This window comes from Cimex lectularius, unplaced genomic scaffold (assembly GCF_000648675.2).
Source record: "Cimex lectularius strain Harlan isolate CLEC.00 unplaced genomic scaffold, Clec_2.1 scaffold137, whole genome shotgun sequence".
In the NCBI taxonomy this organism is placed as follows: Eukaryota; Metazoa; Arthropoda; class Insecta; order Hemiptera; family Cimicidae; genus Cimex; species Cimex lectularius.
In genome coordinates, this window is record NW_019392687.1 from 1,005,407 (window position 1) to 1,031,158 (window position 25,752).

The window sequence follows — 25,752 nt, forward strand, 5'->3', positions numbered from 1 at the left end:
TTTGAAACCATTTAAAATTCTAAGTTAACAACAAGTTTACCAGGAATAAATTATGTATGACAGAACAGTCTGCCCAGTCAAAATATACATTTGCCGAAGCAAATATACATTTTTTTTAAATTATTAGGTAACTGTTGAGTTATGGAACCAAATTGCGTAGTCTCGAACTAAATATAATAAAAATAAAACTAGCTATTTTGATCCCTCAAATTTGTTTCGGCATTTCGCCGCCTTCAGAGGTAGGCTTGTGTCTGTGCCTCTCACTGCTTATAACCTTGACAATTAGTGAAGAAGCCGAAAAGCCGAAACGCTTCTAATAGACTAAACTAGCGAATGTGGCTGTCAGGTACTTGAGTCAATTTTGCGTCGATGAGAAGGAAATTTCTTTCTGAGGACTTGTCTGAACAACACGTGTTGTAAAATTTCTTCTTGAATGTTTAAGGCTATAAACCTATCAATGTGTACTTTTGTCGTTTCCCATCACCCTGGTCTATTTACACTTGCTGGCTCGATCTCACAAGCATAAATGAACTTTCATCAGTTGAGTTGTCTGCTTATTTCATAGAAAACTAATGAAAATTGTGAGTCGAAATGCGAACGATAACCCAAACAAGAATATTTTGTTATGCTCTTTGTTTTAGTTTCGTCTTGTATTTTTCCTTGGTTAGTGATTCTGTTCTGATTTAGGTATTTGAATGCATTGTGTCGGCCAGAGGGAGATTTCCTTCTGAAGACTTCAAAGTGTTTAACCTCTTGTGGTCAATTCCTACTTAAGATGTTATTTTATTGAGGATGGATTTGTAGTTTAGACGTTTCACTTATCCTGTTTTGGAATCATTAGCATATTTCCGGATTTCGTGACAGACAAAAATACAGATGCACAAATCATTAAATGATCGGTAACGACAAAATTACTTAAAATGGTAGTAGACTCGTTTTGGGTAAATGAGTTCTCCTAATAGAGAAATCACACAGACTCAGCCTTAAAAAAGTATGTCTGACCAAGATGATACCAAAATTATTGGGAATGACGAAATTACATAAAAACTATAGTGCATTCGTTTATACTTCTCGTCACTTTCAATATTAGGTTTACTTTCACAAACTTATAAATAGGACTTTTTTATAAAATAAATCTCAAATACAGCACTGAAGAAGGCAAGAAGCAAAAATTTGCCCAACAGGTTAAAGTAGCGAAGACAAATGAGATTTTAATTAGTAAAACTAATCGCTAATGATCAATGAAATCTTTTCGTCAATACGTTTATTCAGAGCTCTTCTTGAGACTGAGTGGTGATAAACTTATAGTTTCCAATATAAAAGTCCCATATTCGCTGTTTAGGTTTCTTAAACTTAATTCTGCATTTTGCGCCTTCCTCGGTGGGTTTGTGCCAGTGCTTCTCCCTGTTTATATCCTCGACAACCATTAAAGATACCTCTTGAAGATGAGAAGCCGAAACTCGTCTGACTAAAGTAGTGAAGATATGCCGACCAGGATTTTGTGGTGAGACTAACCTGTATACATATAGTGGATGGTTCGTCTTCTCGCCATCTTCAGTGGTAGGTTTCCGCTTCACAACTTTTATAAATTGAAGTTGATTAAAAAAGAAATTATTGAGACCCAGCAGGGAAGATGTCTTTCTGGCTGTGCCTCTCCCTACTTATGACCCTTATAACCAGTATCATAACATAAACGAGGTTTCTTTTAACCAGGCGTTTCCCCTACTTTGAGCAGTGGGTTTATATCTGTGCTTCTCTCTGCTTATTACCTTAACAACTAATGAAGTTGGAAAGACCTATTGTAAGAATTCATGTTCTGTGTCGTAATATATAGTTTGGTCCTTTCCCATAGACTAAGGTTTTATCCTCTTAAACATATTTCGTATTTTTCTGCCTTCAGCATCTATTTGTGTTTGTGCCTCTTCATTATAGCCGAGAAAACCACTGGAGCTGGTTCTTGTATATTAGCCGAAACTACTCTAAAAGATCAAAATGGCGAAGATACGCTCACCAGAACTATAGGTTCCACGAAACTAGATAAAAATATTATTTTGAAGTCTCGTTTCCTCTTCCCACCATCTTCAGTGACAAGTTTTCCTATCGCTAACATATAAATTGAAGTCGATTAAATCAGAAATCACTCAGATCAGGCAGTAAAAGTGTGAGAAGCCGAAGAGAGCGAGGATAAGCACACGAAAATGGTCGGAAACGACCAAACTACTTTATCAATAATTTTCAATTAATTAAGATTTTGGGTTGAGATAAAAAAGTCAGTGTCACGAGCGGGATTCGAACCCACGACCTTTGTCTAAATACGCCGCTGCTCTAGCACTTGAGCTATCGTGACCTGGATCCACTCGGACACTAATTTCCTATCTCAATCGCACCTTTTAAATTATCCCTCCTTTTTGCAATTTTTCAAATGTAATCTATTTAGCCGAAGATCGTGGGTTCGAGTCCCGCTTGTGACACTGACTTTTTTATCTCAACCAAAAACCTTAATCAATTGAAAAGAATTTATTTGGTCAAGCGGACCACGAAACCTAATAAATTTATTAAAAACACACAGCGGAACATTTTCTTCCTTGTTCTTTTATTTTTCAAACATGCGTATTCAAGATTTTAAACCAGAATAAAATAGATCTCAGCCCCGGGAACCGGAATCGAAGAGCCTTCCATGATTCATTTATTGGAGGATTACGCACTCGGGGAAAATAGCCTGGTACGGCGAAGAGGCGATCCGACCAAATTACACGGCTCGTAATAACCCCGTTTGATCCTTTTAATACGACCCCTGACTATTTTGGGAGAGGATAAAATAGGCGGCCCTCCTAAATAATCAGCAGATGATGGCCGATCGTGATTAGAACGGTCTCTCTCTCATAGGAAAAAAGACGGCGGATCACATTAACAAAACAAAAGGCCAAAGCCTGTTTAAAAAGCTGGCTTTAACAGTTTTGCGGATTAACAAAACCACCTAATCCTTTTGGCCTCCTATATACTGTGGCAATATTTGAGTTCAAAGACCCCGCGGTCGTTGGTTCGATTCTCACCGTCCCTCTGGTTCTTTTTTTCACGATATCCTTCCCCCATTAATAAAATGCATCATCAAACACACACGTCTTCCTTGGCTAGTAACATTAACATTAGATCTAGTGATTTTTTTGTGATTCCCTCTTTGATTCTGCGGAGAGATGAACTTGTACAATACTTCATTTGTTTCTAATCATTTTGTGATTTTTGTTCTTTCAGAAACGTTTCGGCTTTTGGACATTTTCTTTCGAGCTGGGTCTGTGCGATTTTAGTCTAGTGATTTCCCTTTTTAAAGTTTGTGCAAGATAAAAGGTGTATATTTTATATAACCCATCCTTTGGGTACACACCTCTGAAAAGTCCTGAATCCTTCTGTGGCATAGAGATTCACACTTTCAATGAGTATCTTACACAAAAAGACGAACTGAGATTGAAGAAAAAGTGGAGATTACTCATCGGGCATAAACAATCCAAGAACCATCTAGATGTCGTGTAAGGAAAAAACAACATCGCATAAAAAAAAGAAATAGTGGAATTTATTCAGTGTACATAAACAGTCCAAGAACTTTCTAGAAATTGTGGAAGGAAAGAAACAACATCGCATAAAAAAAGAAATAGTGGAATTTACTCATTGGACATAAACAATCCAAGAACCTTCTAGAAATTGTGGAAGAAAAGAAACAACATCGCATAAAAAACAGAAATAGAGGAATTTATTCATTGGACATAAACAATCCAAGAACCGTCTAGAAATTGAGGAAGAAAAGAAACAACATCGCATAAAAAAAGAAATAGTGGAATTTACTCATTGGACATAAACAATTCAAGAACCTTCTAGAAATTGTGGAAGAAAAGAAACAACATCGCATGAAAAAATAGTGGAATTTACCCATTGGACATAAACAATCCAAGAACCTTCTAGAAATTGTGGAAGAAAAGAAACAACATCGCATAAAAAACAGAAATAGAGGAATTTACTCATTGGACATAAACAATCCAAGAACCTTCTAGAAATTGTGGAAGGAAAGAAACAACATCGCATAAAAAAAAGAAATAGTAGATTTACTCATTGGACATAAACAATCCAAGAGCCTTCTAGAAATCGTGGAAAAAAAGAAACATCTCATAAAAAATTCAAATCTTGACATCTTTAACAGGACAGCGCAGACTGAATGGGCATCTGAAGAAGATTTGTATAACCCAACTCGCCACGTGGAGATTCTGCAAAAAAAAAATAGAGGAGACACCATCATGCCTATCAACAAACTGTGGCACCATATTTTCCACCAGGAGGAAGTGTATTGGGCTGTACAACGTAACCGTAGAAGAAATTAAATGATTGAAAACGAGTCTACTAATCAAATTTATTGCTGAGCTAGGCCTCGCCGATATCCTTCAAGTACAGAACGGGAGATACAATAGCTATCAAAGTATATTACATACCCCGAACATTACGTCTATATCTGCATATTAGTTAAAAAGTTTTGTACTACATTTATAAATACTTAACTTGTTATTGTTGCCTTTTTAGTGACCTTTGGAAATCACAATGGTAAGAAGATTGGAAATTAAATTAACACGGTGTAATTAAAGGAAAATTACTTAATTGTAATTTATAGTTGAAAAGGCCTTTTTGCCTCACAATCGGAGTGAGATACCACCAGATAAAGAGACAAACGAGACAATAAAAATACATATTACACAGAACCGCGCAATATACTGTACGTTCCGGGAAATTAAACACGCTCAAAGGGGTATTTTATTCGTCTGTTCTTTTTAAAAGACAGAAGCCTGCTGTGAACGGAATCAACAGGTGGCCCGCAAAATCACGAATTGGGCTTATTCTGTTGGTTGTGTTACGCGCTTTCCAACGCGCATTATCGAGCGTCAATTCGCGGAAAATGTTTGTAAAACGCGGTTCGCGAGGCCTTTTCCATCTCTTAAAAGCGGCAAAGTTGAAAACTTAATTTCTTAATCCCGGCCCATTTTCAAAGGATAAAACTTACCTAACACCTTAATATTTTGATAGGTGAAAACGCTTTAATCAGAAAGTGATGTCACTTTTTAATTAAAAAACTTTTATCATGAACGTCGTTGTTAACGTATTTCCTCTACCAAAAATATACCAATTTAAACAGCTTATAATATAAATTATTTATCGTAATATATTGCAAAAAATATTTTTTTTAGATTATGTTTAGTTTTATCAAATAATTATTCTTTTTATGTAAGGTTTTGGTTGAGATAAAAACGTCAGTGTCACGAGCGGGATTCGAACCCATGACCTTCGGCTAGATACGCCGCTACTCTACCACTTGAGCTATTGTGACTTCGATCCAATCGGACACCATTTGAAAAATGGCAAAAAGGAGGGAAAATTCTCAACGTAGGTTGAGGTGGGAAGTTGGTGTCCGAGTGGAAGTCACGATAGCTCAAGTGGTAGAGCAGCCGGTATTTAGCCGGGGTTCGAATCCCGTTCGTGACTAACTTTTCATTTCAACCAATACCTTACATAAAGATTAATTAATAGAAAGAGGTTATTTGGTCAATCGGAACACGAAATATAATGGATTTAATAAATTGAAATAATAGCCAAAAGTATATTATGGCCAAACTAAAAAATATTTAAAGTAGAGGAAAATACAGTATAAATATGATTATAAATATAAAGGCACGGCAGGTACTGCCCTCGCCAAACATTGCCATGATCACACTCACTCTTTCAATTTTGACAATACAAAAATAATCGAAATAGAACATTCCCTAGGTAGGAAAATACTCATGGGAATGATGTATATGTATGCAGATTCACTACACGAACGACAAAGTTTGCCAAGTGCTTCTACACCTCAAATGAGATAAAAAAGTTCGTATGAATTATGGTCCTCTTCTCAACCCTTTCGCAGATATTCACAAGTTTTTTTTTTTCTTTTAATATATACGATTTTCGTCATAAATCTGCTCGTAGCTCTTGAAAAATTTATTTTTGGGAAAATCCAAAAAAATGCAAAAATTTAAAATTTGTGAAAACAATTTCTACGTGGTTTGATACATTACGATATTGTTTGCCAAATTACATAAAAAGAATAATTAATTGAAAGAAGTAACTTGGTCAATTGACCACTAAAAGATAAATGTATAATGTTTAGTATTTAGAGACCGTTAAATCGATAGATAGAAAAAAATATTTTATTTTACAATTTTGAGTACATCATGAAACAAATAAATAAGGTATATACAACATGGAATTAAATCTGTCCGTCGTCGGAGAACGTTGTAAATTCAAAATTAAACATAAAACTCTGGATTTACATGCATTAATTATAGAACATAAATAGAATAAATACATAGAAAAGCAATGGCTTTTTCGTACTGATCATTAACGTTATTTTATAATTATGGTATTTAATGAAGGAAAGGTGTTTACGAAGCTAAATATTACATTCCTGGACTAAATGTTATCTATACTTCCAGGCGTGGCGAGCAAACCTTATGAAAGCCCGGGGATCCGAACCATTCAGAAGCTTAATGATTCGGGCTCTTCAGAGAGTGAATGACCGAAGGTGTAATATACGAATCTCTCATAAAATTGAACACTCAGCTAGGAAGTGAGAAGAACCGTCTCGATTGTCCGCGAGTTGCACAGAGAACAGATTTCATCCCTCCCTCTTATCCAAAGAGCAGTGTTAAAATGGAGAACCTCGCAACGAAGTTTAAGAAGCCAACGCAACTCAGAAGATTAAGACCGACGAAATTTCTTTCTTTTAAATTAAATAACTAAAAACAGCAAGAAATTGCCTGAGGATTGAGCACGGCGCATGCATTTTGTTCTATGATGCTCTTTTATTTATCGTTTAGTGACGGTTATTTAATGATTATTTAGAGATCGTGAGATGCGGTCTTGTGTGATGTAGGTTTAGAAAAACATCTTCTTTATTGTGCCAACGTTTCTTTATTTAACCCCGCCCCGAAGAATATCGAGCATGGTAGAGTGAGTGTGTGACATCTGGAGAGTAAAAGTAAATTATTAGCGAGAATGGAGAGGGTTCAACCCAGCCCCGAGGAATATCGAGTACTTTGGGGTGAATGTATGACGCTTGTAGAGTAAAAGTAATTTATTAGCGTGAAAGGAAGGGGTTGCTTATTACCCCACCGCGAGGAATATCGAGTACTTTGGGGTGAGAGTATGACGTCTGGAGGGTAAAAGTAAGTTATTATCGAGAGGAGAGAGGGTTCAACCCCGCCCCGAGGAATATCCAGTACTCTGGGGGAGTAATTGTGACCAGACCTCTATGTTTCTATCGAGTGTTGTGTTTGTGATAATTTATCGGAATGAATGTAATTTATTAGCGTGAAAGGAAGGGGTTGCTTATAACCCCGCCCCGAGGAATATCCAGCACTCTGGGGTGAGGGTGTGACGTCTGGATAGTAAAAGTAATTTATTAGCTTGAAAGAAAGGGGTTGCGTACACCCCCCCCCCCAGGAATATCGAATACTCTAGGGGAGTGAGTGTGACCATACTTCCATGTTTCTATCGATTGTTTTGTTTGTATTAATTTATTGTAATGGATGTAATTTGTTAGCGTGAAAGGAAGGGGTTGCTTATAACCCCGCCCCGAGGAATATCGAGTACTCTGGGGGAGTGAATGTGATCAGACATCTATGTTTGTGGTGATGTATATATATTTTTTGTATGTTTTGTTTCTATTTTGTATTGGACAACCTGAGGTACAAATGAGAGACTAGCATTCTAGCATATCAACGTAGTATACAGGGTGTCCCAGTTCCTTCTGACGAAACTCAGGGAATCGATTCTACTCTTCGTTTGGAGCAAAAAATGCGCAGGAGAAAATTTTCGGAAAGTTCTCTATTTTTAAGATATTCGTCAATTTAGGTTTTTCAACTTTTCACTACCTTACCACATAAAAAGGTTACAACTTCCAAAATGTTGAGGCTACCACAAATCCAATTACACCATTTGAAAGAACGCTAAATTTGCTGTAAGATAGTTCTATTTGCAATAATCTGAATGATGTAAAATGTTTTTCATTCAACCGGTCAAACAAGTGTCATTTTTATTTTACAAAGCGAGTTCTAATTGATTTATTTCTACCCCCCCTTCAAATTTACTTTAGCTCACGTTTTTGAACACACGGCTAACATTTTGTGTCCTTCAGAATATTGCAAATAGAAGTATCTTACAGCAAATTTAACGTTCTTTCAAATTGTGTAATTGGATTTGTTGTAGTCTCATCATTTTGGAAGTTGTAACGTTTTTATGTGGTAAGGTAGTGAAAAATTGAAAAAACCTAAATTGATGAATATCTTCAAAACAGAGAACTTTTCGAAAATTTTCTCCTGAGCATTTTTTGCTCCAAATGAAAAGTAGAATCGATTCCCTGAGTTTCGTCAGAAGGAACTGGGACTCTCTGTATAAGAAAAAAAGAGTAAAAGAAGGAAAACACGCAGAAGACCGGCAATGACCTCAGCTGTTTGTCGGCCCATAAACTTCCCACTTTTTTATTATTATTTATTGTGCCAACGTTTCGATCTTTATTAAGAGATTTTATATGATATAACAGTACGCTTTTGGTCAGTGTAATCTGGCCTAAGATTTTGGAGGTTTTTGTACGCTTTTGGTCTGTGTAATCTGGCCTAAGATTTTAGAGGTTTATGGTACTTTCATCGCCTATTTTCTATGTGATATTTTTACGTGCTAATGCTTCTATGGCCGCTTATCTCTCTGATTTTGTGTTTGATTTTGTCACAAGCGTAAATAGACACATTGTAGATTGAAAAACCGCCGTCCCAAATATTCATTGCGCCTAAAAGTGGAGAAAACAGCTGTACTTATTAATTTTTGTTAGTTTGGTCGTTTTCTTTTATAAGACAAAAGTAGGCTTCTAAAATTCATCAATGGTGTGTTTGTATGAGTTCTCCACCCTGAAAATCTTTCTTTTTTTCTTGTTCTGATAATAAATTCTAGTCTACTCTATTAAAGTTTAATTTTGCAATAAATTTTTCTCAAGAATATTTCATTTGTATTTAATATGTCGCGAGAGTTTTGATAATAAAAGCGGATTAAAATTAGTTCATGGAGCTGGATGAATTATATCCGCGAGATTATGAGATTGATATTTCATTGCCATGCTAATTTTGTCGTTTCATCTCCACGATAATAAGAAAACTCATTCACTAAAGAAATGAATAGGTAAAAGTGAATTTAATCCAAGGATAAACCTGTTTATGTGGATTTACGATTTACTGACTTCCACTTTACTAGAACAAAGATTGAAAAAATAAAATTTATTACTGTTCGTTTCAATAAACTTCATTTAAAATAGTTTTAATGTTAATGTGATTACTATTCCAAATGCGTCATGAAAATGCGTCCGTATTGTCCAGACGCAAGGAGGGAAACGTTTGGAACATCGGTCGTAGTCAAGTTTTCGTATCGAGGTCTATTAAAATAACTATAGGCTTATTAGACTGGGCCAACTTTGCAAATTTGCCCCGAGTGCCATGGAAACTTGTTACGAACTTTTTAGCCGACTCATTTTTCACGGTCGGCCCGCCTGAGAAGGCCGAATAAAAATTCAATCCAGTTTTAACCAAGTTTGATCAAATGGGCCGCGAATCTGGCCGAATAGGTTCGACGATATTCAGAGTTCGTTCCCACGGGACATGAGATCTGCTGAGTAAGGATGTGACCCTTAGGGCCTTCGCCGAAGGTTAACACGTGGCCCGAAACTCCTGTACGAAGGCAATTGAGTAACACAATTTCATATTGCGTTTTCCATTCCGTTTTTTAAAAGTGCCGTTCGATTCTGTCGAGATATTAAAGTGGCAATTATGATTTAATTTATGGCCTATGGGGCTCTGGGTGCACTGACCTTTCTCGTGACACGCCCGCCATTTACTTGACCCGCACAATCTTTTCTACTTTCAACTTACGCTAATTTTTTTCATAAATATTAACCTAATTTGAATTTTAAGGAAAAAATCTACTCACACTTCATTTACAAACCATTCACCACTTATCAAGGGCAATAAAATTAAAAAAAGGAAATTAAGAATAATGCATAGAATGTTGGGACCATAACATAAAAATGCTTGTTCTTAACTAGTCTTAATTATTCATCTGTCTACTTGTAGATTAAGCAGAGTGACGATCATACTGAGGTCATCTGTTTGATGATTTTTTTATTTCTGTCACAGGTTTCCATTTACAAATCATTCACCCATTATCGAGGGTAACAAAAGTACAAAAAGAAAATTAAGAATAATGCATAGAATGTTGAGACCATGACTTAAAAATGCCTTTCCTTAGTTAATTATTCATCAGCCTACTTGTAGGTTTAGCAGTAGTGAAGATCGTACTTTCACGATCTGTTTGACGATCTTTTTTTTTTTTTCAATGGTTTCCATTTAAAAATCGTTCACCACTTAACAAGGGCCATAAAATTACAAAAATGAAATTAAGAATATGCATAGAATGTGTGGTGATTAGTGACCGTTAATCGATAATTATTCAGAAATCAGGCACTCTCAACACGACACGCAAGAATGGCACAATTACACAGAAGACGCCGCTACTCTACCACTATCTTGACATCGATCCTGTCCATCTCACCATTTAACTAGAGTTGATTCTGGGTGTTGGTCTGCGAGTCGTTAACTCATAGTGAATCTCGATTACTTATTGGGTCCGTCTTCACTCGCATGTTTATTGAACTACTCGAACGTACACGATATATCAGCTGTCCTCCTAGGATGTAAAATCCTCAAAAAATTATTTTTAACGTTTAGTAATCATCGATCAACAAAAATCATTCCTTCTCAACTATTGCCGTCTCATTTATCAAGGTGGGTTTTTGAAACTGTTCTGTCAGCCTTAGAAAACAAAAATACTTCTCATGCACTTTTGCTGATGTGGCCAAATATAGGGTATGGAATCCAAAGTTCTTATAAAAACTTCTAGGCTAGGTAATCCAGCTAACCGTTATTACATCCTTATCGTGTAATATCATGCATAATTCCGTCCGCCTTAGAAAACAAAACTACTGCTCAGGTGCTTTTTCAGATGAAGCCCAAGATTTAGGTACGGTATGGAATCCAAGTTCTTGTAAAAACTCCTAGGTTAAGTAACCTAACTACTCTTCATTACTTAACCTTCTCATGCAATGGTAAATGCATAATGCTTTTCCCAGGCTAGCTTATTACGGTACCTTAATCGTTTGCTTCATTGGCTGCTGGAAGAGAAAAGCATTGCCCAAGATATGGTCTAATTTTTCGTGGGGTATGGAATCAAAGTCACTTTTGAACTCATACCTTACAGGAAGATCCTAAGTTTCTTTATGTACCACCACAATGGATAAATCACTGGGAGGCATAGAATTTGTACGAAATCTATTGACTATTATTATTCAGAAATCGTGAGATGCCGAGCACACTCAACACGACACGCAAGAATGGCACAATTACACAGAAGACAAACACTTTGAGCCCTGAAGATGATCTCAATAAAGATCGAAACGTTGGCACGATAAAGAAAATGTTTTTCTGAAACCTACATCACACCAGACGGCATCTCACGATTTCTAAATAATTAAATGCATAGAATGTTGAGACCATGATATAAAAATGCCTGTTCTTAAATAGTCTTTATTATTCATTAGTCTACTTGTAGGAGTAGTGAAGATCACCTTAAGGTCATCTTTTTGACGATCTTTTTTCAATGGTTTCCATTTACAAATCATTCACTACTTATCAAGGGCAATAAAATGCCTGTTCTTAACTAGACATAATTATTCATCGGTCTATTTGTAGGATTAGGTGTAGTGAAGATCAAGCTGATGTAATCTGTTTGATGATGGTGTTTTTCTTTCCAAGGTTTTCATCATCATGGCCTAAATTTAAGGGGCTAGAAAAAGAAATGAACTGCGTTATTTCATAACTTCAACTTTTGTCGTAATCGAGTAATCTGTTCTCATTATATATAAACAATCTGTATTAAGGCATGGTCTTGAAGTAAAAAAAACCACATTCAGTTGTTACTGCCAAGCTTTCGCCCTAATTTAAAGTCATCATCAGGACAAAACAATCTTAATCTACAGATTGAGTTTTTATAGGTGTTCTCAAATTTCCTTGAAGACCGACTCAGTTCTAACATTTCGAAGGAATTTAACAGTGATATCTGTTTTACTTCAAGACCATACCTTGATTCAGAGTGTTGATGAGAGAAAAAGTGGCCGATACTTTTTATTCTGAAAAACTCATTATTTACTTGTAAGTTTGTGACAGAAGTGGCTTCAGAACCTTTGGTACTGCGACCTTCAGATAGGACTATTTCCTTTCCATATGTAATATTACTAACTACTTTTAAGCATTTTATTAGACAAGATTTGTACCCCGTTGTTGTAGGCTTCTTAAGAATATTGGATTGAGCTTTCCTTTGCATTTCAATAAAAATCATCCTTAAATAGAAAAATAATATTATAATTAATGAATTATAAGTTATCATGTTATTTTTAAATAATTAATTTTCAGTTAGTTAATTAATTACTGGCATTTTTAAAAAAAATTATAATACTTACAATTACGTTTTTACAGGTACTACAGAGAACTATATCTAATAACATGTCTTCTCTCACACTTACAAATTCCCGCACGATATACGCAAATTGAAACACAAAACGACTTATCTACCAAGTATACAAAAGATATCTTCGTTTCCTGCAAATCTATACACAGTAAAGCCCAAGGAATTTAAATGAACTGAGATTTCTCTAAAAGAAAAAAAAACATCCTCGCCAGCTACCCGCCTAATATTTAAACCTTTGTGTCAAAACGGAAACATCCCGAGAAACCCTGAGGGCTATAAAGTTGGCCAAGCTAAGCCCCAGGCAAATCATTAAGCGCGCGTAAGTTTGCCCTGAAAAGTTTCTACCATGTGATTGTTTTTCTTAAGATAAAAGGAGGTCTCTTATAAAAGTCCATTCTTTCAAATTTGAAAAATTAATTTAAAGTTGTTTTTAAAATGAAATTAATCTAAGAAACGTGCTTTAGAAAGTTTTCGTGTATTGGTTATATTATGCTATATATATTTTCTATTGACCTAACCATTAAACAAATACAATAAACTCGAAAAATTACTATTAAATATTAGTTTGTGTTGCAAAATAAGTCCGCAGCTAGTTAATAATTCGAATTTATCTCTACTGTGTTTTGATGGTTCAGTCATTATTATTTAAACAATATGAAAAAGGAAAAGTAAAGTGTTTTTATCTGTCGGTTTCATTGAAGACCTCGTCATTTTACGAGGTGTTTTTATATAAATTGAAAAAAATGGAGCATTTTCGTCGGTTATAGTTTTTATTACCACAAATAAAAAAACGGCAGCCCAGACTGTTAGGAAAATTTGAGATATATATGGGGTTGTTTAGGAGAAAGCGCTGTTCGTAAAGTGGTTTGCTCGGTTTGGAAACGTAAATTTGATTTGTGAGTCGCAAAGCCCTCCTAAATGTTCCGTTTTACCATAATTTCGTGTATTTATTTTCAAAATGTTGTAAAAATACTTTTTGGAGTATGTATATGTACATAAAGTATGTGGAGTATGTGTATGTACATAAATTCACTAGTTTTCGTGGTCCGATTTATCAAATAATATCTTTCAATTAATTAAACTTCATTTAAGGTATTGGTTGAGATATAAAAAGTCAGTGTCACGAGCGGGATTCGAACCCACGACCTTCGGCTAAATACGCCGCTGCTCTACCACTTGAGCTATAGTGACTTCGATCCACTTGTACACCAACTTCCCATCTCAACTCAAACTTTCGAATTGGTGTGCGAGAAGATCGAGTCACGATAGCTCAAGTGGTAGAGAAGCGGTGCATTTAGCCGAAGGTCGTGGGTTCGAATCCCGCTCGTGACACTGACATTTTTATCTCAACCGGTACCTTAAATAAAGATATGTGCATAAAGTTGGATTACCTCAATTAAATTCTCAGTTAAGTTGGATTGAACTATGCCCTTGAGGGACAAGCCTATTTTCTTCTTAGATCTCTGCATACACTTAAAATATTCATTGATTTGCTCTCGGGGTCTGCTGATGAATCTATATTTCTTCTGTTTTGATCTATGAGATGATTTTTGGGCTTATAGCCATCAACCAGACGAAACACAAATAACATATACAGTGTTTTCTATATCGTTTATCTCTCCTATAACTGTTTATCATGACCAAATTCAAAATTTCGTCAAAAATAACCAATGCTGAACGGAAGGGGACATACAAGCGTTTCAGCGCATATTACAACATCGAGATATGTTGTTCGATGGTTTTTCAATTGTTTACTTTGAATAATTTATTGGACTCCCTCCTAAAACGCAATGAAAACGACTTATTTATAAAAATGTTAATAACCGAAAATAAAAACTGGGTCCATTACAATTATTTTCAAAGCGTAAAATTCTGAGGAAAACGCAGCGACTCACCGTTAAGAACTCAAAACGGCGGATTATGTCTCAGAAAAGTATGGATTGAAAAATTTGATTTATTTTGAGCTTCTGCCGCCAAATCAAACTCTTAAATCTAGTGCATACTGCGCAGAATTTGAGGAATTAAAGACAGCTATTCGCAAGGAGACTTACCACCCTTAGATTTTTTTTTTCAAACGCGCCAAAAATTGTTTGAGCTTGGGGAACCGACCCTACTCGCTTTATATTGCCCTGTATATCACTTGAGAACTGCAAATAACACATCGCTCAAAAAACTAAGAAATTCGGGTAAGGAGGAATTATAAAATTACATGAACGATAGCAACAAGTAGTGGAACAAATTTATTTATATTCCTTTTTACGTAAGGTCTTGGTTGAGACGAAAAAGTTAGTGTCACGAGCGGGATTCGAACCTATGACCTTCGGCTCAATACACAGCCAGATCATGGGTTGGACCCCACTTGTGACACGAACTTTTTCACTGAACAAAGACCTTTCATAAAAGGGAATAATTAATTGAAAAAAATAATTTGGTCAATTAGACCACTAAACATACTGTATTATTTATATTGTTGATTAAATTTATTTTCAAATGCCTTACATTTTTGTTGAATTTACCATCAAAAAGCGCATTAAGGAGTCATACTATGAAATGTCTTTAAAAAAAATATTATTCGATTTGTTACAAAAAAAAATTAACCGTATTTCAAATATCTAAACTATGAACATCAAATTCAATATTCTCTTGTTTTTTATCGTGGAAATTACTTTTACGTCGTCAGATGGCGCGGCGTTCGGGTGATAAGCAGGGTGAGATGTAGGCAGTGGCCAAGGTCAGGTTTGAACATGAGCCTTGTGACAGTTTTGTTTTAAAACCGCAGATCAAAGTGGGGCTTTTCTCATTAAAAACTCCATAAACACTTTTGATTTGGTCATAGGCCGCCTAAAGTGATATGAAACGGGCTCGTATGGCAAAACGACTTCGTGTAACATGAGTAGGAAATTTTTTGTTTAACCAACAGAATGTCTTTTTTCCATATTTTCTCACAATTCCTAGGTACAATACAATAGTATACAGTTTATACTTGAATATGCACCAATAAAAATATTGTGTAATTATTTTCTGTATTATCAAAGTAAATAAATTTTTGGTCAACGATTCAAATTTATAAGCAAAGGTGCTTGAAGAGCAAGCTAGGAGGAATGAACGGTGGATTAATAGCGTAAAGATGATGATGAAGGATTATATAAGGCGAAGAATATTTTGACTCTTGATGATAAATGATCCTCCGTCATCATCTGTTTCAAGTTTCTAATAAAATTTACCGGCAGATTTATGGCGGCGGAGGTACTAATTTATTATAGAGATGCCCAAACCTAACAAATGGGAAACATCGAGCAACCTTTCTTCTTTTACTCTAATAAATGCATTTCTTCTCAAGATGCCCATAGGGAGACAAAATGAGACATCTACCAAAACCAGTATACAACAAAACAGCCATGTTTTTACCAAAAATCGTGAACTAAAGTGAATTAAAACTCACTTATGGGCTCAGTACAATTCTTACATCAAGCGGCATTCCTACTCGCTCTCTATATGGAGTCAACGACTGATACCCTTCATGGAATAGGAACTCATTTAACAGATTTTTCCCACTCACTCTAATACATACATTCCTTCTCAACATGCAAAAAGGGGGGCGCCGGTAGCCGAGTGGTTAAGGCATTAGACTCTCGGCTAGTAGATCCGCGCTCGTGGATTCGATCCCCACCGTCGCCTCTGGACTTTATTTCTGACGCCTAAGGAGACTGGGTGCCGCAATTGAAAGAAACTGACACGGCACTCAGCGTACCTGAATTTGGTCCCAACACCCTTCAAAAATTAGTTTCTTCGATGAAAGAACACCGGCACACCTGGGCTCAAATTCATACGCCCCAAAAATGGAGCCAGGGATAAAGTGCAATAAGCTCCTCCAGTTCCTGGTACCCATTGTTAAAAAAAAAGGATATCTACCAAGTACAATAAAACACCCCTGTTTTGAATATATTTATTAATTATATAATAATTAATACATAATTAATAAATATTTTATTTTAGGTTTAGTTTTTTGGCTAGCAAACTGCTGAGGTCATTGCCAGCCCAGGTTAGATTTGCGTCTTTTTAACAGCTCTGTTACTTCCAATATTTAAAAAAGATGTCCAAAAAATCTGTACCGAACTCAAGCACTATTATTATATTAAGTTGAACTCTTACTCGCTCTCTATATGGAGCCAAGGGGTGACACACTTCAATTAAATGGGACACATCGAGCAAATTTTCTTTTCTCACACTCCATATTCACCCTTATAAATACATTCACTCTCAATGCACACGATGCACTCATAAGTAAACATAAAGCGAGCTATTTATCATGCACTGTATGCAATAAAACCGTTTCATCAAAAATTGAAGCAGAAGGACCCAAAGACTCGCTGCCGAGCTCAAGCACAATTGTCCTATTGGGTGACAATCCTACACGCTCTCTTTAAGGATCCAAGGAATAACACGCTTCGATTTGATGGGACACATCGTTCAAGCTTTCTTTTTTTTAACTCTAATAAATACATTCCCATTCAATATTCATAACAAGAAAGACAACGAGATATCTACCAAGTACTGCATGCAATAAAAAGTTCCTCCTTGTTCTCTCTATTAAACCAACGAATTACTCCCGTCAATTAAGTGGGAAACTTCGATCAACCTTTATTCTCTCGCTCTAATAAATACATTCCCTTTCAACATATACGACAGAATACACAAAACGAGAATCTACCTGTACTATTAACAAAAAATCGTTGTTTATTGCATAAATCGGAAGACGGGACTTAAAGACTCGCTGCCACGCTCAAGTGCTGTTCTCATATCGAGTGGAATTCTTCGCTCTTTATATGGAACCTCGAAATGACACCCCTCAATGCCCAAATATAAATTTTGATGTGCCAGTTCGCCTATTCTTAGTCAGGTGAGTAAGATTTGATTCAGATCTTCCGAGGACTACTTATCGCCCGTGGCCAATCTAATGTTTATTATTATTTTATGCTGTAGTCTAATTTCTGGTTTGGATTAATTGTGTCTGCGCTGCACAAACATTTCTTTTTTCCGCGTTTTACCATTTTGTCCTGTCGTTTTTAATTAAAGCACTGTTTATGTAAGACCTCGCATAAAGCATATTCTTTATCTTTAAAGGTGTATAAGAAAGAAATGAATTTTTATCTGATTACTGACCCGTTTTGATATTTAATGTTAATATTTTGACGGGAAACATTAGCACATCCTCGCTACACGCGATCCCCTAGTCAGTGGATGCTAAAAATACAGCTCTATTAGGGGCCGTTTTTGCCCTATTTAGAAATTCTGCAGATATATTCTTCTTCCACATTATAGTCCATCTACAAAGTACTAATTTATTTTTGTTCTTTAAAATTAGCATTTCTATTAAGGTTTACCGGGCCAATCAACATTTCATCTGGATTTAAGTTCATCCAGGTAAATAGTAGACATTCATCGTTCACTGACAATACCTGGGAATCGCAAATGTTCAAAATTAACAATTACCTCCGTGATTCGATAATCGGACACACCTGGTGTCCCAGAGTGTGAAATGAGGTAAAATCGATCTAGGTCCTCCACCTGCGAACCGGCAGCTTTAGAAGTAATAATTAACAGTGGGCTTTCTTCCCTTAGATCCAGGATTTTCCCCTTCTCAGACTCGTTTTAACGAAACTGTCAATATAAATTTCACATTCAGGCGATTAAAACTTTTGTTTATTTGTATGAACTTTGAAGATGGCCCAAAGCAAATATTTGCTTTTTGATACTCTCTCTCTCTCTCTCTTTCTATCCATCTCGCTTAAGGAGTGCGTCCTTTAATTTATGGTAATTAATTTGGCCGTGTTGTTTTTGAATAATTAACCCCTTGGATTAAACTTTTAAAGCTAACAAGTTAACGATTGTAAAAGGGTCGGAACCTTTTACCTCGGAACACTGGGGATCCGGCTTTTCAGTTTTTGCGAACTCTCGTGGAAAGTTCAAAGCCCTAATGAGATTCAGAATATTTACTCGATACCTTATATATTTTACCGGGTGACTTATGAAATCGGACTTCAAATCGGAAATTATATTTTTCGACTAAAATTCACAAGACATCTGAATTATAATTGTTATATGACCCATGTACTTCTTGGTTTGGCTCTCTGAAATGAAATAAAACCCCTGAGTATGATCGGGTCACATATGAGTTTTTATGTATTTCACTTTTTGAGGTCAGAACAAAATCATTTGAACCAGTACTCATTCATCCGATTTTCCCTAAATGTCCCAACTCGCCCCATGTTTATTACCATTATTACTCCGTTTTTGCTTCACCTAATATTTAAGCCAAATGGCGCTGCACTGCGAATGCTACTTTCACCAGCCGACTGGGCCACAATTGCTGCATCATCGGCATAAGCCAAGTGTTGGGTCACCCTGGTATCTATACTTCTTCCCGGAACGTGGAGAAGATCTTTTCGTCTTAAATTAATGTCCCTTAATGAGTCGCAACACTGCATCAAGCCATCTTGAAATCAATTTGAAAGTTCTGGTGAATGAGCTGTTGGAGGTACAAGTCATTTTCATAGCATTTTTCCGAAGTTATCCACGTAGTAAAAATATGATTATCTTTCAATTAATTAAGGTTTTTAGTTGAGATAAAAAAGTCAGTGTCACGAGCGGGATTCGAACCCACGACCTTCGGCTAGATACGCCGCTACTCTACCACTTCACCCATCGTGACTACGTTCCACCGGATACTAACTTCCCATCTCAACCCCACCTCTGCATTTTCCCTCCTTTTTGCCATTTTTCAATTCCAAGTGGACCGAAGTCACGATAGCTCAAGCGGTATAGCAGCGGCGTATCTAGCCGAAGGTCGTAGGTTCGAATCCCGGTCGTGACACTGACTTTTTTATCTCAACTAAAAATCTTAATTAATTGAAATATATTAATTGGTCAAGCGGACCACGAAAACTAGTGAATTTAATATGATTATCTTTGATCTTCTTTGTTGAATCCAAATTCTAATAAATGTTCTGCCGCCGCCCCAAGTCTCTCTATTCACTCATGTAACATTTACAAAATGGTGCATATTTATGTTTTAGAAAACCTCTTGTTTATGTCGTTTGTTTCAAATAAAGTACTACTCTATAATCAGATTGGATGTTTACGCATTATTTTTTTCACCAAAGGGAGAATTTTTTTACATTTTTGGAATAATCACATAACTTTTAATTCAGATAAATTATTTCACGAAATTTTTATCCCGTTTTTTAATGTGTTTATGCTAAGGAATGCGGTAGCCGAGTGGTTAGCGCGTTAGACTACCGGCTCGTTGACGTCGTGAGTTCGATTCTCACCGTCGCCCCTGGAATTTTTTTAGTTACCAGTTCACCAAAAAATGTGTATAATCAACCTATCAAGGAACGTTATAATGACATTAAAAATATTGCTTATCCTGAACGATAACATTCATACATTGATTAAATGTATTACAAAGAGCTATGTTATGTTGTAATTTAATATGTAATGTGCTAATAGGGTTAATAATCACTAAAATCCACTAAGGCTTCCTCCTTTTTTAAAATATTCATTATATCGTCCCCAAAAAAATTATTTCAAATTAATTAAATGTGTATTTCGAAACTTTCGCTGAGAGGGTTTTTAAGCATAAAAGTTTTTCTCGCTGTCGCGTATGGTGAATAAATTAATGAACTGTCAAGAGAAAAAAAACTACTTCCACCCCTTCAATGTTAACTTATATTTTCAAATACTTTAGGTACAAAGTTTTTCTCTTTTCAATTTTGTCAAATGCAAAAAGAGAGTTTCTAATAAGTCACAATTAAGAAAAGGCTTTCGAGGGTGAAACAATCAACGGCTCGGGGAACTTTTGTGTCGAAAGCTTGAGATTGGCTGTCCCGAGGGTATTCTCCCTCCGAATGCCAGGAATTCCTTTGAGTGGTAGGAAGCATGGGCGCATTCTTCCTCCGGTACTGGGAGAGAACTTGGATCTATAAATAAACCTTGTTCGACGGGAAAGCGGTCTGGAAATTTATGCTGAAAAGCTAAACAGCAAACCGCAACTTTCAGGTGTCTCTGAGCTGTCTGGTTTTTAGTTGTTCGTTACCCTGGAATGTCTTCGGAACTTTTTGCTTCTTTGTTATATTACTACATATAAAAAACACATTACCTATTAAATATGGATGAAATTCAAACATGAATTATTTAATGCTCAAAACTTTCTGAGAAAAAACAACAGATCTTTACACAGAAAAACTGTTCTCATTTAAACAAAAATGTAAAAATAGCACAATTTTGATTATTTAATGATTTTTAATTATTGCAAGAGTAAAACCGCAGCTCAAACTGCTAGGAAAATTTGTGATTTGGGTGGTGACGCTCACCATCTGATAAACTGGTTTGCTTGATTTATTTTACACATATTTGTATAAAAATAAAAAGGAACAAGCTATGAAATATTAAGTAGTAAAACGAAAAATTCAAAATTTTAGAACACTAAAAGAACAATTATTTCTATATTTAGTCAAATACAGAGATGGAAATTCACACCATCACCGTTTTTGTCCCATTTAAGTCAGAATAATAAAATAAATTATTCAAATATCTTCTTTTCCAATTCGCACTAATTACTGTGTTATGGATTTTGAATCGCTTTATGAAGCATTAAAATCATTAATTAACCATTCTTTTAATTAATTCGTACGTAGTAAAGCGCGTTTAATTAACGAAATATTTTATTTTAAGTGATCAAACCAGAGGGGGTGTATTTTTTTAACTGAACAATTTAAATAATTGAATTTAAGTGCAATTACGACCTTTATTTTCATAAATTAACATAATCACATAATCTATCGATTTGACTAGTGTTGTTGTGTTTCTTTTTGTACTGGCTTCTTGGTATGTTTAAAAAATTTAGTAATTCCATTCTTCCAAAATGACTATGAAAAATGAAATATAATCATCATACTACTTGTATGGGCCTATAAAAAATTATTGCTATATTTTTTTATAAGAATAAATTATTCACACATTGATTTGATTATCATAGAATTTTGACCAGTTTTAAGGTTATGTCTTCTATACATATTTTACATTTATTTATATATTTTATTATAGATTTCAGTATATAACAAAACATGACAATAAAGAAATAAACTGCATGCATTTAATGGGATTCTATTCTATTAAAATAAACAATGAAATTGTAAAAACTTATTTTTTAAAGGTTTGTTAAGTCATCAAAAGTATGGATCCATGGAGAACGTTTAAGTTGCTGACGTTTTATAAAGGTATTTTTTAATCTAATGACAGTATTTTAATCATATTTGTAATTTTTTAACGACAAAATTAAAATTTATTAAATCGAATGCCGGCAGAGCCCATGGAATTTTAATCGATTATTAGATTAAAAGCTAAGCCTCCTTTTTGACAGGAATTATCATATTTACTTTAGTACATATTTTTTATATTAGTATTTATTATTATCAATCTCTCTTCCTCTCCCCCTCTCTCTCTCTCTCTCTCTCTCTCTCTCTCTCTCTTTCTCTCCCTCTCTCTCTCTTCAAAAAAAATCTCACACCTAACATTAATTTATGAGGGATACAAACGTACTAAAGTTTTTTTTTGTTTGTTAAAAGTGCCTAGATAGAACTCGATTGTTGAAATTCAATTTTACCACCCTTTTGATCATCCCTTTCTCAAATCCAATTTGTTTCTTCTTTTCTGATTCTTTTGTGAATACTTTACTTATAAACTAACATATGGAAAAACAACACACTTGTTACAAAATCTTCTCGGCGTTGACACCATGGAAAGGGGTTTATGAATAACTTACGCGTTTTTATGATAAATAACTAAAAAACAAAGAAATATTAACCTATAATTAGATTAATTTTGTCTGTAGACAAAATTCGTTTGTTGGGTTCGTGCTTAGTTAACGTACTCAACTTATATAGTTAAATATTTTTTGAAGTTCGCTAGAAAAACCGAGTTAACTACTGGAAATTGAGAATAATCGATTCTCACTACATTCCTACATGAAATAGCAAAGTACTAGCATGGCCTATATTTTGCCGTTGGAAAAGCGGACGATTACCATTCGAAGGACATGGTTTTTCTTTATTTTTCTCCCTAGTGTTTTTCGAGAATAATAATACCAGCGTCGTATGGTTTATCATGATATTTTTTTCCCAGCTGGCCTACGTTCTGCAACGAAGTGGAGCTATGCGGGTATGGTTGACCCCAACGCCTTCTCAAACATGCGGGTCTTCCAGTCACATACTCATTCCAGTCGTCCTAGTTCAACATATTTTACACAAATCAAAACAAATAAAAACAAGTTACGTACAAATTATTTACTTTTGGGTTATCCGTTATAGGGCGGCTTTTCCGTATCGGCCTAAAGCAGAAGACTCGTTTAAATTTTATGCAAAAATACACACGAACGCACGCGCATAAGTATATGTACCTTTTTATTTCCTCTGGAGAATTGGTTGATTTTACTTTTGAAATATTGAAAAAGATTTTCTTTTTTTATTCAGCGGGATAAGTCGGAATTCGGTTTCTGTGATTTTTCCGCGGGGGCGGACTTTAACATTAGTTGAAGCGATCAATTAACTTTTTTCCTCTCCCGTTTTATTGGGCCAGGACACAATAAACTCCGGACGGGAGACTAAAAACGAAATGGGATTTGGCATATACGTGGATGAAATCGCGCCGAGAGGGATGGGCGGCTCTAAGAAGGCCCCCAAGTAATCCAGGGTAGAGAGCCATCCCTGATAACATAATCTCTATAAATTCCAAGTCCCTGCTTGAAAGGTGTCCCTTTTCTTCTCTCTATATTTAACAGAGGCCTGCAGCCCACAGTTGCGTCAAATTATTTATGTACTTCAAATGTGACAGAAATTGTAAATCTTCCATTTTCATGAAATGAGAAAGACAGAACAAACAATTGAGATGGATAAAGAGATAGATAGACAGATAGGAGAGGGAGAGAGAGAGAGAGTGAGAGAGAGAAACAGACGTATAGATTGATAGATTGAGAGACAGGTAGGTATACAGATAAATGGCGAAAGGGATAGAGACAGGAAAAAAGAGAAAGAGGAAAAGGAGTATGTGATAGTTTGGTAGAGAGAGAGAGAGAAAAAAGAGAGAAAGATAGATAGAGAGAGAAAACGAAAGAAAGAGAGAGAGAGAGAGAGCTAACAAGAAAAGGAGAAAGAAAAATGAAGGGGAATAAGGAATAGAAGGAAAGGGAATGAGTGTGCGAGAGAATGAAAAAGGCAGACAGACGTACTGACAAAGACAAAGAATAGACCAAGAGACTGGGACTGAGTGAGAAAGAAAGAAAGAGAATGAGAAATAAATATAAATAACTTATATAAATTTGTAGATAAATAACTATATACATATTGAGAATGCAAGCTCTGTTTTTGGTTGGTATGTAAAAGTATTACGGTGTTGAAATATTACAAATATACAATTTCTATGCTTCTTATCATAAAATAAGTTCATGAGGTTGAAAAGGGTGAAAAAATAAAACGAAAAAAGGAGAAGATTTCGAAAAACAAAAACAAATGATTTCCTGATCTCCAGGACGCTTCCATTAACAAGGTCGTTTTCCCCGGACAAGTGTTGACCTGTAGAAAAGGTCGGAGGTCAAAAAGTGAAATAACCGTGTTCTTGAGTAGATTTTCTAGACCTTCATTGGGATGATTTCGTTTTATTGTTTCCTAGAAGAGAATGGAATATAAGAATTTTAAATTTTATTCTTTAATGTTTCTTGATATTAAAGAATATTACAATAATGAATACTTCTTTTTAATGTTTATGTAATTCATTTAAGCTGAAAAAACAACAAAAAATCGTTAGGTCTTGAAACTTACAAATAGAAAATAGAAGACATCTGAGAGTAGTTTCAAATGAACAAAACACAAATTCCGTTAACATATTTAGTATAGTTTTTTCTCACTTTTTCTCTAAATCTATGTTTGTTTGTTTCTCCCTCTGTCTCACTCTCTTTTTCCTTCTCTATCAATCTATATATCTTTCCACATATCTATTTACCTAACTATCTATTTACATCTATGACCCCTCATTTATTCTGTGAAATTATTTGTCTAGCCTCTCTCGCTCTAACTATTTACTTTCTACTTCTCTCTCACTGTCTTACTCTGTCCTTTGTCTTTTCCCACCTCTCCACCTCTCTGTATGGTTACATTTTTATTCTCTCTCTCTCTCTCTCTCTCTCGCTCTCTCTCTCTCTCTCTCTCTCTCTCTCTCTCTCTCTCTCTCTCNTTTTTTATTCTCTCTCTCTCTCTCTCTCTCTCTCTCTCTCTCTCTCTCTCTCTCTCTCTCTCTCTCTCTCATCAAATTATATATTTTATTTTCGTAATAATTAATGCAAAAAATCTCTAGTAATAAAGGAATAATCAATCAATCATCAATGTCTTTCTTTCTTTTCCTCTCTCTCCCTCAATCCTTTTCTCTCTCTCACTCTCTCTCCTTTCCCCATCTCTATATATCTTTTTATTTACATAATCTATCTCTCTATTTATCTATCTATCTATGTCCTTTCTTTCTTTTTTCATCCCCCTTACTTTATCACTGTCCCTTTCTTGCCCTGCTCTTTGTGTTTGTGTGTCTATCTGCTTACCTTTTCCGTTCTCTCTATCTCTCTCCCTCTCTGTCTCCTTCTAGATCTATCCCTCCCGCTCACTTTCTCTCGCGCTGTATCTATCTATACATCCTTATATAATTGTTTGTCTAATATATCCATCTATTCCTAATGGAACCATACTCATAACCATCTCTTCCACTCTGTCCCTTTCTTTTTTCCAATTTCTTTCACTGTATTTCTTATTACCTATTACTATCTTAATTTTTATCTCTCTGTTATTTTATAGCTATGTCACTAATTCAGTAAATTTCTCTATGAGTTCGTTTCCACCGATATTTTTACCTGTTTGCATCGACAATTTTTTTTCTTCGGTTGTCATTCTTTGCTGCCGAATATACTACTCAACACTGAAATGGATCAACTGGAGACCAGTGGTGAAAACAATCCGTTTAAATTATTCATAGTTATCAACACTAAATCGTTTTGTAATGAAACACCAAGATTTT

At 35.3% G+C, this 25,752-nt stretch overlaps 1 protein-coding gene across 2 annotated transcripts in view; it reads right to left on the reverse strand.

Moving 5' to 3' along the window:
- The window catches only part of LOC106664828 (ras-related protein Rap-2a), a 297,001-nt gene that overhangs the window by 234,464 nt on the left and 36,785 nt on the right, over positions 1 to 25,752 (reverse strand). The gene's annotated exons all lie outside the window — the stretch shown is intronic.